This window comes from Carassius gibelio, chromosome A18, assembly GCF_023724105.1.
Source record: "Carassius gibelio isolate Cgi1373 ecotype wild population from Czech Republic chromosome A18, carGib1.2-hapl.c, whole genome shotgun sequence".
NCBI lineage: Eukaryota > Metazoa > Chordata > Actinopteri > Cypriniformes > Cyprinidae > Carassius > Carassius gibelio.
In genome coordinates this window covers 8,936,137-8,951,368 of record NC_068388.1, presented here as the reverse complement: position 1 = coordinate 8,951,368, position 15,232 = coordinate 8,936,137, and the positions used below count along the sequence as shown (strand labels likewise).

Below are 15,232 nucleotides of genomic sequence, written 5' to 3'. Positions count from 1 at the left end.
CATTATATTTCGACCCCTCACTCTGCAGATGTCGATTTCCTCTTTGTAAATGGTTCCGCAGTACGTAACGAATACTACTTTGTGCGACAAAACAACTTTGTGACAAACAAAAGGATCAAGCTGCTTATAATGTGTTAAAGCCCTCACACGAGACTCACGTCAGCATTATCCAATGTTCTTTGGAGTGACATGTCAAGCTAGAGTGTTAGCTCTGCTATTGAAGTATAATGCTAGCCAATTAGCCCTTTTCCCTTCCTTAGCAACTTTTTAAAATTGGTTTATCTTTGGTATCTGATAAAATGATACAAATATAAAAAATATCAAAATACACCTTTTTGTGTTTTCATTTAACCTTTTGCTTACATGCTAATCGCTTAGTTTACTAGCTAAGCATTTTCACAGTTTACGGTGTCGTTTTTTTCTTGCTACCTAGCAAACCTGTAAAACAGTCTGTGGCATTGAAGCCCAGACACAAATGTGACTTTAGCGAGAGTGTTTCTGTGTTTGCCCATATATGAACCCACAGCACACTAGGACTGCTCCTTCATTGTTTGGACAACTACTGTACACTAAAACTGGTACGACAATTTCTGCCAGCAATGACTGTGCAACCCTAACCTAATTGGACCAACAATCACAAGTCACAGAAACAAATTCCGCTAACAGATGTCATGTGGCATTAAATGATGATTCCAAAAAGACTCTCTCTGTGTGTTAAACAGTTGACCAGCCAGAGACTAGATAGTTTTAACAAGGGTTAATAAGCTCTGTACACACACACACACACACATTTGAGTGGATCAATGCTGTCTGGGACAAGGCTGGATAAGGGATTGTGGCAGACTAGAGCAGGCCTCGGGTTACAAACCCCACACCTTTAATCTGCCCCTCCAGCTCTTATCCATATACACCCAGAAAAGAACAGAAACGTGCCTTTAATATGCACACACATATGTGTCAAGACAACATCTGCTAAAAGTTAGCACTTCTAACTCTCTTTCAGTCTTCAAAACACACACACATTTAAATAGATATGTAATGATACTGTAATATGATTACTTCGCTACAGGGAAGGACGCATTATGTGAAATTGAAAATGAAGAGAATATGAAGGCAGAAAATATTCCAACTGTTTGCTTGTCATCTACTGAAACCTTAAGTCACAATGACATCCTCAGGGCAGTTTACTGCCTCTCCACTCCGCAATAAATTTGTGTCCATCCCTGCGGACTTCTTTGTTTGACTTAACTGTTTTTATGTTTGTGGTATGAAAATTATTTTAAGTTCCTCTAACCTAAGAAAATTCAACCAGTAATTATTCATACAATTTTTAGAAATGGGAGTAGTTATTGTCAAATAAAACAAAATCTAAAACTATTAATACAATTTTTAAAAAATATATAAATATTCAATGAAAAATGTAAAACTAAAATAAATTGCTAATATTACCAAAACTGAAAAAAAAGTAATGCAATACATGAATATAAATATAATAAAATAAAATAACAAAAGCACACAAAATATTACAAACTAAAACTTAAATGAAAATATAAAAATAAAAGCAAATTCAAAATAATATTAAATACTATAACAACATATAAATCAATTAAAAACAAATGGCAAAGGTGTACACCAGAACTTTAATGTGATAATTTACTACAATACTTTTACATCGGGGTCTCTAAAACCCCAAATAGATGAAAAATGTTTCATGGATTTGTGTGATTTATTTATTTATCTATATTTAGCTATATTTTTAAGCTATAAAATGGCCTTGGGGGTCTCTGAGACCCAAAACAGAACATGCAGGTTAAACAAGCCAGCACAGCTGAAACTTCAGAGCTGTGAATCACTGCAAATGCTGCTTGGATTTACTTAATGTCTAAAAATAAAAATGAACCATTTTGTCAGTGTTTTAACATTCCATCACGCAAGTCAGGTCTTTTTTTTTTCTCCATAATCCATTTATAACTGTGTAGTTTTTTGTTGTTGTTGTTTTTGTTTTAAATCAACAGTTATAGCACAGGTACCAGATTTATTACAGCAGGAGCACTTTTAACATCTGCTTCAGTGTCATGTCTAGCGGGGCGAGCGTGTTCTCCGGCCTCAGCGGAGGTGTGAAGGATGCGAGTTAAAATAAGAACAGTGGCGTCTGGGAAGGCGGCTGACTGGGAGCCACAAAGACACGTCGAATGCTCTGTTTCCTTAGAAACAACGCCACACCATGGTAGTGCAGGGTGTGTGTGTGTGTGTGTGTGTGTGTGTGTGTGGGTCGAGGATTGAGTGTGTGATGGTATGGGTGGGATGTTAGCGCGCTGTAAACACTGCAGGAAGCTGTTTTGTGTTTAAGAATGTGTGTGATATGCAACTAATTGCATTGTTGTAAGCATTGTCAAAGAATGTACTAGATTACCAACGCCGAGTTCTCAGGGTAGATTACAGGGGCTTGTGTATGTTTGTGCTTCGGTGGGAGTGTGTGTGCATACTAAAAAGAGATAGAGGACATAATGACCAGCTAAGACCGCAAAACAACACCAAGAACGAACTCGCCATGAAGGATTGCAGACGTCGGTCTATTTGCATGCACCTGAAATACAGGTAACGGTGCAAATGGGTTCACAAAATCTGAAGCAGTTTTTTGTGCTGGAACGGTTTAGTGACTCTGCCCCCAAAGAGCGTTATTGTAAAAGCATACTTTGCTAATGATGGAAGCACAAACGTGTCCAAACTCTTCTGGATGTCCCTAAAGGTATCTACCGCAACTCTACAGAGTGGGCGGGCGTTAGCCGTGGCCCCGCTCGCTCTGCCGGTCAGTGCCGCTGGTTGCGAGTTGCATTGTTGAGAGATGCAGGTAGCTAAAGGAAAGGAGAGGAGGGAAGGCGTAGGCTTCATGCTTTATGTTTTCAGTAATTAAAACAGCATTAGGCTATTTATTTTCTCTCCCCGTGCGTAGCTGATTGGGCATGAGGGAAATGTGGGACTCGCAAAGCCGAGAAAAGAGCACAATTACACGCCATCAGCAGACAACATTAACTCACTAATAGGAACACGGCAATAAAAGTTTATTATTATGGTGTAGTGATGATTGCCTGGTTTAAGCTAACATTTATAATACTTAGCGATGATTAGGAGGCGAGGGCGGGTGAGGGGGGAAGGGTCACGAAAGATAACGGAAGATGGAGCGGGAACCTTTTCCTCCAGCTTTCTCCTCGGCGCATTTGATCAGGGAGAGAGAGGGAGAGGGCTGAGGGTCTGCTCCTGAGAGGATAGCACTCATTAGCCAGCCTTCCAGACCTCCATTATCTTCTTCTTCGCTAATGTTCTCTACCACTTATTCAAGATGGCTCACCTCCACACAGATCCCACGCTATTGGCTGCCGCCATAATGAGGGAGAGATGCGGTCGGAGTGGAGTAAGTGTGTTTAAAATGAGTTTGCTCTTCAAGCCCCCTTTCCCCAGAGAGACACCGGCAAGATGCATAACACCTATGGATATGTTGATCCTCTTCTTATGGAGGACCCTCATAGACCCTGCTCACCCCATAAATGCACAAATACTGCTGAGTCTAGGCAAATACTACCCAGCAGCACCTGGCATGGCGAGCGATTAATGTATGCAAAGCTACTTAAAAAGAGAAGTGGGGCTGCTGGAGGAAAACTAAAAATATGTTGATGAGAAAAGCATGAGAAAGAGAGGGAAAGATTTGTGCGGAAGAGAAAGGGACAGGCTGGGAACAGGGAATAAGGCGAGTGCATGGTATGAGCTATGGAGAGCTAAGTGTGGTGGGCTCTGTTACAAAACCTAGTGGACTGCCTTGTTGTCTTAGAAAGCAGCTGCCTATTTAGACAACTTAACTGAAATGAAACCTCATAAGTGATTGGAAATGCTCTACTACTTCCTCACATTCAATAACTACAAATAAATATAAAATAATAATAAATATTGAATACTTAAACATTCAAATTGCAATTCCATATCCTGTTTGCGACCATTCAAACCCATGAACAGAACTGAGATTTTAAAAAGCTTTCTTAATTTAAATCTGAATAATATTTGAGGAAACATATTTCAGGTTAATATATTTGTATTCAACATTTCTCTTATTTCACCATCTGTATATTTTTTTTATTACTAAGTTTGTCGCAGCACATTCTGGGATTACTTTCTCTGCAAATGCAGTGTTGCCTTAGATTTGAGCCAAAATATTATATCTTAGGAGACAGCATAATTACCCTGCCTACCTTTTGGAACAGACTCTGCTATAATGCTTTAAAATGCTGCCTACGGAGGCAGCTCAGTAGGTTTTGGAACGGAGCATTAGAGTATGAGAGAGATAGGGCGGCCTTTTCTTCATTGCTATTCTCTCCACGTCAGGGGGATAAATTATTCAGAGCCCAGGGAGACTCTGGCCTCATCGTGTAATGAGAAGGACACGCATTGATACCAAATATTGCTGTTGGGAAACTATCGATTGGAGAGCTATTTGTCCATAGTTTGGTCTGGAAGCGAAAGCTGTCAGCGGCTTTTAATATGACTGACACTTACGTAGAAGCCCAACTCACAGCTCGCCCTCCTCCCTCCCTCTTCATCCATCTCTACCATTCCCTCACGTCCCTCCAGTATAAAGGGGATTTACTGACAGAGGAAGGAGGGGGCTGGGGTGTGAGTGAGACAAAATGTGCACAGTACGGAGAGCAAGAAACACTGTCAATAAGGTGCCAGCAGCACAATTAACGCCTGCAGAAAATGCAATGAGTCAGCGCAGCGTTTGCCCTCTTACCTCTGACCCCACATCCAAAGGTCATGAAAGAGTGGAAACATGCCTGTCTTGTTCCTAACACTAATATCTAGTTCAAAACGGTTCAAAATAGTTAGACTGGTGCATAAAAGTGACTCGAGAGTATCAAGTAGCTTTCATGCTTAACTTCCCCTCTGTCCTTGGGCGAACAGCGGTTTGTAACTGCACTAGAAGATCTGGCCCAGGAGAGGAGAGGATGCTTGCTTTGGCTTGGAACTGAAAAGTTCTGGCTTTCCTTTGGGGTGGAGGGTATGCAGAGGAGGCTTGTGGTTCCTCCAAGGTGGTCTGATGTCTCTGCAGAGTCTCAAATGGAAAAATTGAACCTCTCTTCCTCAAGTGGATGTCTCGCGTGAAACTATTCTGGCTGACATCAAGGCAATACTTGAGTAAATATATAAAGAGAACATAATGGAAGGCCAAATGTTTAAAGTGACTGTAAAGTGATTTCTCTAAATAAGAAGTGCAGAAAAGGAGCTTACGGAGTTAACATAGTAGTAGCGACAAGGTGATGCCACAGCAAGCTCCACATGACATGCACTAACGGCCGTCTACGACAGCGCAGTCGGTGGCCTGAGAGAACAGCAGACAGTAATGACCCTCCTTTCTTTCCTTTTTCAGACACACACAAACCTACAATTACAACATCAATGTGTGGCAAAGATAAAAAAGAACCCAAAACATCATTACAATTTAAGTCTCCAGACTCTTCAGAGAGCAGAGAGAAAAGTAGAGGAGGTGAAAGAGACATAAGAAGAGAAATGAGAGAGAAAAGAGACTTAATGAGAGGGAAAAAATCTACAACAACAAATCCTCTGATACCAAGCTAGCATTTTCAGACAACTTCAGCTCAATACTCAAATCAGGTCATTTCAGTCTTAGTCTGGTTGACTTTTTAGATTATTATGGCCAATATCCATACATCTACATGACAACAAAATGACTACAGTTCTTGTTTATCTCAATAGATTAAACGACAATAACAGATCAAATATATTATATATTTATTAGTGCTGGGCAATGATTAATCACGATTAACTGCACCCAAAATAAAAGGTTTTTTTTCCATAGTATATGTGTGTGTACTGTGTATATTTATTAAGCATATATACAAACACATACATACAGTATATATTTTGAAAATATTTACATGTATTTACATGTATATTTTATATTCATATAATTGATATTATATATAAATATATTTGATATATAAAAATGTTTTTTTACTTAAATATATACATGCATTTGTGTGTATTTATATATACATAATAAATATGCACAGTACACACACATTTACTATGTAATCAAAAACTTATTTTGGATGCAATTAATCATTGCCCCACACTAATATTTTAAAACTAAGAGCAGAAATCAAACAAAACATTGTGATATTTCCTCAAAACCCCCCAAAACCACCTGCACATGAATTTAAACCTCTGTTTAATGGCTTAACTGACTTTTAATTCACAACACTAAAATATGTGTTCACTATTTACACTTTAGGCTACAAGCTAAGTCTCACAGAAGACAAACAAGTCTCAGAAAGAAGCGCACATGGACAGGCGCCTTTAGGAGAGGCCAATGTCTCATTATTAATGTGCATTTGAAGTGTGCGTGTCTTTGACAGTATATAAGTGTGTATCATTGCGGCATGTGTGTGTTGGGGAATCTAGGCCCTGTTAAAGCCTTCCTCGGGACTGCTCAGCTGGTGAAGGGAGCTGGGGCGGGGGGGATTGGCACAGGGGTCTGTAGCTCTAAGAAGTCAAATTACCTCTGAGCCCGACTCATCAGCTCCTCACACACCCACACGCCACACACTCATTAATGGCACACTCACCAGAATATTATCACAGACAGGACTTAGAAACACACACGCAAACGGCACCAAAGTAGCACTGGCGCTGCAAGCCATGGACATAAAACTCTCGGAGCAACTATCCACGCTTCGCTACACACTCGCATGCATACACAACACGCAAACACACCAAGGGACGCGTGCAAATATCTTCAAATAAACGTAACACATTCTCTTACACACACACACACATACACACACAGGGGCATTCTTGCGGGTCTCTAATGAAGCCCCAGTTGTGACGGCATGGAGGCGTCTGAGGCTCCGGCGGGATAATTATGCCGCTCCCTCGCAGCTGAGTTTGGCAGATGTAGGGGAGGGGTGCGAGCGGCGCCGAGCATGGAATAACGAGCGCGGGGGAGCGGAGGTGGGATTCGGCACGGACCCCGCCATCCGCCATTAGCAGCTTGGCACCGTCACAAATGAGTGTTTTTCACCAGAGCACCGGGAAGGGCTGCGAAATTCCAACAAATTCTAAACTCGCTTGCGTTCGCAACACCCAGAGATGGCGAGAGAGATAGAGAGAGAGAGAGAGAGAGAGAGAGAGAAACACAAACAAAAGCAGGGTGAATACAGAGAAAGGTGGGAAGGGGGTGGGGGGGGCTTCAAGCCACCATGACCGGATTTATCACCTCTCTCAGTGTAGGGCGCACAGAGCATGGCACCATGGGAAATTACCAAATCAGAATGCATTGATTTTCTTCAGGGAGGAGGCAAAAACATTCCTGAAAAACTGACATGGTTGAGAATTAAAGAAGGAGATTGTATCAGACCTTTGTATTATTGAGTGCAGAGAGTGGTAGACTTTTGCTTTCTGAGGATGCTGAATAAAAGCGCTCTGTTGTATGCCTCGGGTACGCAGGGACCACATACATGCCAGGTTGACTATTACATCCTCTCTCTCTCGTACCTCTTCGACTTCCATTTGTCTCTCTGTCCTCTTGTACTGTAATTACCATAGTGTCGCCAAGGTAGGACCGTGAGCTTCACTCCAAAGAATAACTTAAAGTAATTGTATAACTGTGTGTGCGACAGAGCTATCATAAGTGTGAAGAGGTCCCACAGCAGTGGACGGGAAATAATCTTCAAATGTTGTGCATTCTGCCAGCTTCCTCTCCCACACATTCCAAGCCCTGAATGGTCCTTTTCCCTGGTTTGGTCAGCTGAGTCATCCACCACAGGGAGGTTAACCTTGCAGGCCGGTGTCACAGGAAACCAAGCCGCAGCGATCACTGCCTTGACTGTGACTTCACCCCGCATCTGACGTTATGCTGCGTCTGCTACAGCTGTAGCATTTAACACTCACCATTTGTGTCGCTAGCTAAAAACAGCTGTTTTTATTTCACAGCTCTTCTGGAAGACACAAACTCTGTTTCAGAACCTAGTGAGCTGCCGCGATGCCTAACTTTCCAAGATAACAACCTAACCATCATATAACCTCAAGCAGGCACGGAACCTGTTCCTGCATTTCTACAGAGCTGTAGAACATACTACATGTTCTATTTAACACAAACTATCAAATCTAAATTATTTAGTTGAACAGTATAGACAATACGAAAAAAAAAAAAGATTTTGAACACTCTACCATTGGCATCGACATACAGTATTCCACACAAATAAAGTTTCTCCAAGAGATTTCCAACAACTTTCAATAAAGTTTCAATAAAGTGTGAGAGGTACCAGACAACAAAGTACATACACACACATCATTTTCAGTACTTAGTGAAATCTACAGTAAGTAGGCCTATTTAAAAGTCAATGTATCTATTGGCTCATCTGTCATCTTGGGTTCATTTTTTCCACTAAGCTTATTGGAATTCATTATGGTATTGCATCCACTGGAGTTCAAGGGTTCAAATTGCCTTAGAATTAAGCCATAAAATATATCTTAAGATGCATAGCGTTTTCATGTTAACAGTCTTCAGTTGAGATTGTGCCTTACTAGGTTTAAAAACAGACCCAATTGTTTTTGTCACTCGTTCATTCATTCTACTCAGTCCACCTTCCTCTCTCTGATGGTAAATGATCAATTTCAAGGTGACCCTGGCTGAATTACGGCGAGTGTTTTGTGCGTGCGGCTGCAGCCTGGACCCAGTAATTAACACCAGCGCCTAATGAAGTCCAGCTGCTCACCGCGCAGACTGAGAGGCTGCCAAAAACCAGGAGAGCCCCTGTCAGCCAGCCTCATCCTCCTCGCTCGCTCTCACTCACTTCCGAAGGTCAACCTCACTCATCAGCACCCGGTCAGTTTATCTCTCTCTCTCTTTCTACCTCCCTCTGTATCTATTCCTCCTGCAACATCTCTGTACCGAGTATGGAGGGAAAAGCACTGATCATGCATTCCTCTCATCTCATCCCATGTTCCCTGCCAAATTTCCCCCATTTGCCCTCTGTCCCACGGATCCCTCCCCATTTCACCAGTCCATCCCATCCCTCGATCTTTATACCCAATAATCTTCTTCTCCCCTTACTCATTCTCTTAATCTCTTTATTACAACTGAAATTTCAAGGTGAAATATCTGAATATGCTGGTGATGCTGAATATCCAGTGAGGAAACAGCATGATAAAACTGAGCCAGTTCCTTCTACATCTCAAACTAGAGTTAAACTGTTTAAACACACACACACACACACACACACACTCAGCAGTTTCCAACAGGACATTTCCAATTTTTTTTTTTTAAGCTCAACAGGAGAAAAGCACAAGTCTAAACTAGGTATGGACAATAATAAAATTATTCATTCTTTATGATATGGTTGACAATGCCAAATAGCTAATTTAGACAAAAAATACTGTGCAGTATAAAACAAAACCAAATAAAACACTCAACTAACCTACAAGTGAATTCATCTTGAGATTTGTCACAATCAACAAGATTACAATCAACTATTAAATTAACTATTCGACTGTTTTTCATGATTAACTAGATTACCTTTAAGTAAATGTTAAATTATGGCAAATGCCATCTAAAAGTAAAATATTAGAAATAAATCTAAAATAAAATGTAATAATAAATAAATATATTATTTAATTTAATATAACACGTCGTACATTATGTACAATAAAATATACATATATACATAATAGGATATTTTAAACATTTTACAATATGTTCATGTATGTTTTATGTAATATGAATTGTGTAATGTAAATCTATACTTTTAAATCTCTAATATATGATATGATAATAATTATAAACCCCAAGTTTAAACTCTTAAAAGGTAATAGAACAACTTTCCTTATATGCATCAATGATTTGATGTCACAGTCTGTATTCCAAACAAACTTGGAAAAGTTCCAAGTTTAAAACTTATGAACAATTTACCACTAGTAATGAAATGAATGCTCTAAACAAACCAGATGAACTCAAAAGTGAGAAACAAACACAGAAAGCCTCTGAACACAGAGTCATACATACAACAAAACAAGGAGACAGACAAACAGCAGAGGCATGTTAGAGGCATACCCACAGGGTAAAAGTGAAGATTTATAGTGAATCCTAAAAGAAACCTAACAGGGGAAAGGCCTACCGTGTACCATGACTTCTTGTTTTTTATCTACAAGTCACACCTCTGAATTCCCTTCTGGATTCTTCCTTCCTGCCTTCCATCTCCTCTCCCACTCGGACTCTTATTCCGGATCAAAGCCAGGATTCCTGTCTTACAGGCACCTCTCACCGTTCCTCAGAGAGCCGCCTTGAAGAGTCCGACCCCAGGTGGCCCCTTCTCCCACACATGGGCTCGAGTGCACGCACACACTCTGAGGGGCCTCCACCCGTCTCTCTGGGACCACCGCCCCCATCCTTCCATCGAGAGCGTGCCTTCCCCTGATTCCTGCGCATCTCACATAGAGCACTGATGAGCTGTGACATCCGCTTATTCCTCCCCCCCCCCCCCCCCCCCCCACACACAGTATATACTCACACACTGAGCTGATGTGCAGAGGCAAGATCACACAAGACAGCAGATGTTAATTATCAGGTAGTATTTAGGGGACTTTATTTGCGGAGTTTACCTGGCACTGTTATATCACCTGCACAGCTCTGCTTTTCTGACGTCAATTAGGGTTCTTAAAAAAAGTTACTGTATACCTTGCCCCCACCACTCTTAAAAATGAGAACTCTGCATTTTTAAATGATTTACTCACCCTCCTGTTGTTCAAAACCAGCTTTACTTTCTTTTTCTAGCAACTCTTTTCCATGCAATTACTATGAATGGGAACTCCAGGCTTCAAAAAGGCAGCAAGAGCATCATTAAAACAGTCTAAATGACCACACACCATATTTAATGTCTTTGGAGCCATATGATAAGCTTTTTAAGAGGGAAAGACACAAATTTAAGTTTAGAACCAAAAAAGACAGTATCATTGACTGTATCAAGGGATTCATTGAATGATTTATTAATAAACTGGACATTAGTAGTTCCCTTATGAATTCTCATGAAGGAAATCTAACAATAATGAAATATATCCATTCTGTTTCGAACACTAAAGTTACCATAAGTCTTCAGAAGACTTCAGAACATTTCTGTCCTTTTTGAAACTTTAAAGATTCAGTCCATTAATTGTAATTGCATGGAAAAGAACATCCGGAACATTATTAAAGGGGGGGTGAAATGCTCGTTTTCACTCAATATCCTGTTAATCTTGAATACCTATAGAGTAGTACTGCATCCTTCATAACTCCAAAAAGTCTTTATTTTTATTATATTTATAAGAGAAAGATAGTCTGTACCGATTTTTCCCGGAAAAACGTGAGCGCCTAGAGGCGTGACGTGTGGGCGGAGCTAAAGAATCACGAGCGCGAGTAAGCTTTTGCGTTGAGAGCGTTTGGAAGCTGTGACACAGATCCAGAGGCTGAAATTTAACAAGAGCAGCATCAGCAAAGGCGTCTCTATGTGGTATGTACTGAAACTGTATATATTTGTTTAGCGGTTTTGGAAAATGACTAAGTTCCACTTTATGTCGTCTTTTTTTTTTTTTTTTTAAGCTGTACATGTGGAAAGTGCAGTTTGATGACAACAACTCCTTCAAACGTACAACTTAATTTTTAAAACTTTGTCCATGTTTGGCATGGGAATCCAACTCTTTAACAGTGTAAAAAACTCAGTATGCTTGAAATAGCATTTCACCCCCCCTTTAAAAAGGGAAAAAAGAATATGTAAAGTCATGTGCAAGTAAGTCCTCTTCGTCAGCTACGACAGATGCCACTGTCACTCGAGAAAATAAATTCAGAATACTTAACGAATTAAGTGAGGAGCAAATTGCGGCTGGCCCCCTTTCATTATGCACAGATAGGCAGGCAGCTTGTTTGTCTTTTTAACAATTACCGCACGGCACAGAAAAGGGAGGGTTGGGAGGCTGACGAGCTCCTGATATCGCCGCTCCTTCCCCTCCACGGCAGCTGGCTGAGACACACCTGGACGGATCTGGGATGGCGGGAAGGGAGATGGGGAAAACGGGGCAGCTGCACCTCTACCAGATTTACCTGAGAAAGATGTACGCACATGCTGCTAACATACCAGCAGGTCAAAGACTCATCAGATCTAGCGCTTCCTGTGTCAGAGATCATGACATATCTGTAAACCTGATCAACTTAAGACACGTTCCTCCGCAGTCTTTTTTCTTAGTGCACCTGCAACCCCTACCCCTGCGATTACGCCACGTCGCACGCAAGTGTACCTCATTTTCCATTCTGTTCCCACACCTTTTGGAGGAGGCTCCCCCTGAGCAGTTCTCTTATAGATCTCCAAACAGCTTGTAATTACCTTTAATAAACAGCATAAGAAGCAAATCAAGCGCAAACGTGGCAAAATGAGTTCTCAGGGGGATCAGACATCACTCAGCCTTGCAAACAAACATTTCGGCAAAACACTGCTGCCTCACTCCCTTTTCAACATGACATTCTCTGTGGGGGCTATTCAAAGGAGGGAGAAAGGAAGAGAGAGAGAGAGACGGTAAATTAATGAAATAGGTGGTGTTTGGTCAATGTCATGGAGAAATGTAAGGGTCATGTGCCACCACAGCCTGTTTGAGCTTGAATGTCAAGTCATACACAGATCTCCATACAGCACAATCAAAAAGCATGACATATAAGTATCATACGGGTTATTTGCCTTGTCTTTAAATTAACATAACGCTATAAATTACATACTATAAATTAATCATAACATTGTTGAATGTACACAAAACACAAATAAATTTTAATTTTGAGTGATTTATGGTAAATGTATTTAGAAAAAAAATGCATAGAAAATTATAACATAAGCTAAACTGTATATTGGTTATCAGTGCATGTATGTTTGTGTGTGTGTGTGTATACTGTATATATATATATATATATATATATATATATATATATATATATTGCATATCTCTAATAATTTCATTCTTCTCTGCAGCAAGTATACATTAAATTGATAAAAAATACAGTAAAGACATTTATAATACAAAAGATATCTATTTTCTATTCATTCTATTCTAGTCAACTGTTTTTAATAAATTTATAAAAGTCTTCAGCACCAAATCAGCTTATTTTAACGATTTTTATTTATTTTTTATTCTGAAGATTGGATTAATGGGTGTTAAAATAAATCACATTTTACATTAATAATTATTTTGGATTTTAATAATGTTTAAAAATTTAGCTGTTAAAATAAAAGCAGCTTTGGTGAGTATAAAATTCTATATCTATAGTATATTTTTCAAAATCTTACCCACCCCACACTCTTAAACATAAGTGTATACCGGTTATGCAATGATTTGCTCAATAAGTAAAACATGATTTACAGTCAGATGGCTGCCGCCAACAGGGTCATCAGGACCCTGATTTGAAGCTTACCAAACTAATACATAAAACATAAAATGCTGATTTTATATGATTTTAATAAGTGAGAGGAATGAAACCACAGATTGATATCATAAAACTAGTACAAGCTATGCCATAAATCAATTACCAGGGGCAACTATTTAGTTAAGCAGTCATTACACAAAAATATTTGAGTGCAGAATGACCAATTAAAATCATGTATTCAGGACACCTGAGAAGTAAAACTTAAACATATGCAGATGTGCATGTGTTTAACTGTGCCCGTGTGTTGCATTGATTTGGTCCAGCTCCACTCCCTCAATCTTTCTCTTTCCCTCTCTATTCACCTCTAGCAGCGCACCCTCCATCATCCCCCTCAAACGTTGCCCGGCTCCTATGAGGTTCCGGCTGGCTAACTCCAGGTGGTCTATGATGTGCATGAGGGGCTGTCATCTGTTCCCAAGCTCACGTACTTGCCACATGGGCTGCAGTAGAGAACGCCACACCATTAACAAGCCATAAAAACCAACCCAACCCTTTTAAAACATCAGAACACTGAGGAATAACTACTCTCACCAAAGCCACTCAACCTAACATCGGCTCAGCGCGCACAATAGAGACATCAGGGGCTGGATAACAGGGAGTGACATGCAATGTGAAGGAATGATGGTTTCTTTTGCTCTCATGACTACAGAATGGAGGGGGCTGGAGTATGGCTACACACACACACATACACACACACACAGTGTGGCCCTAGGCTAGACACTGGCTTGCTCGTGTACAGGCACCCAGTGAAGTGAACCCTCATCCACATTATCTACATCCATTGACTCCTAAAGCTTCTTGTGTGCTGCCTCATTAAGTCTGCACTGACACAGAGAGACCGCGCCAGGTCTCCTTTAGTAGCCAGCCTCCGTGCATGTGTGTGTATTTGTGTAAGTGTGTGTCTGTCTCTAAAGCATGAGCTGGGCATCAGCTCCAGCAAAATAAAAAGCCTGCACTGCTCTGTGGCATCACTTTCTGTTAAAAAAAAAAAAGCACTGGTCAACTTTATCACAACGAGACAACAATCAATCCCACGATCCTTCACTCCGCACTAAAGAAATAATCTGACTTGTGTGACTGCTTGGTTACATCAAAACAGATTTTCGACAAATAATAGCTGTGATGTGACAAGACAAAGATTCAAATATGGAAAAGCGCACCCACAGTTGAGACAAGAAGACTATTATGACATCACAGAGAACACCCTGGGGTCAAAGGCAAGCATCTATGTGGCGTTGCCTTGACAACACATGTGCGACTCCCGCTTCAGGCTTTAGAATCACTGGGATGAATAACTAAGAATCAACGGTGACACTAGCGATACTCTCTGGAGAGCAGCCTCATTCAGGTGTATGTGCGTTCATGCCCTTGGCCCAGCCCCATGCACAAATAACCACTATGACAATGTGTGTGTGTGTGCGGTGGTGTTGTAAACTGGCAGAGGGAATGTGGTATGGAAATCAAACTGACATCATAATATAAGTAAGGTCACGCTCCTTTTGACACGACATTCTATATTCATATTTAAATCATATCTCATGAACTGTATATTCCGAATTAAATGCATTTTAAATTCCAATTCAGTTTCTGTATTTAAAATAGCAAACAACAAACAAGACGCAGAATTGCATTTTAAATTTGAATGCATAGAAGAATTAAAAATAAACAATTGAAATTCTAAGAAATGTAATCGAATACATTTTACTGAAGCTAGAAAAACTCTTTAAA

The 15,232-nt window shown here is 40.3% G+C and overlaps 1 protein-coding gene across 4 annotated transcripts in view; it reads right to left on the bottom strand.

The window, feature by feature from the left end:
- Positions 1–15,232, bottom strand: part of LOC127934264 (zinc finger protein 423) — a 146,056-nt gene that overhangs the window by 46,514 nt on the left and 84,310 nt on the right. The window lies entirely within an intron of this gene.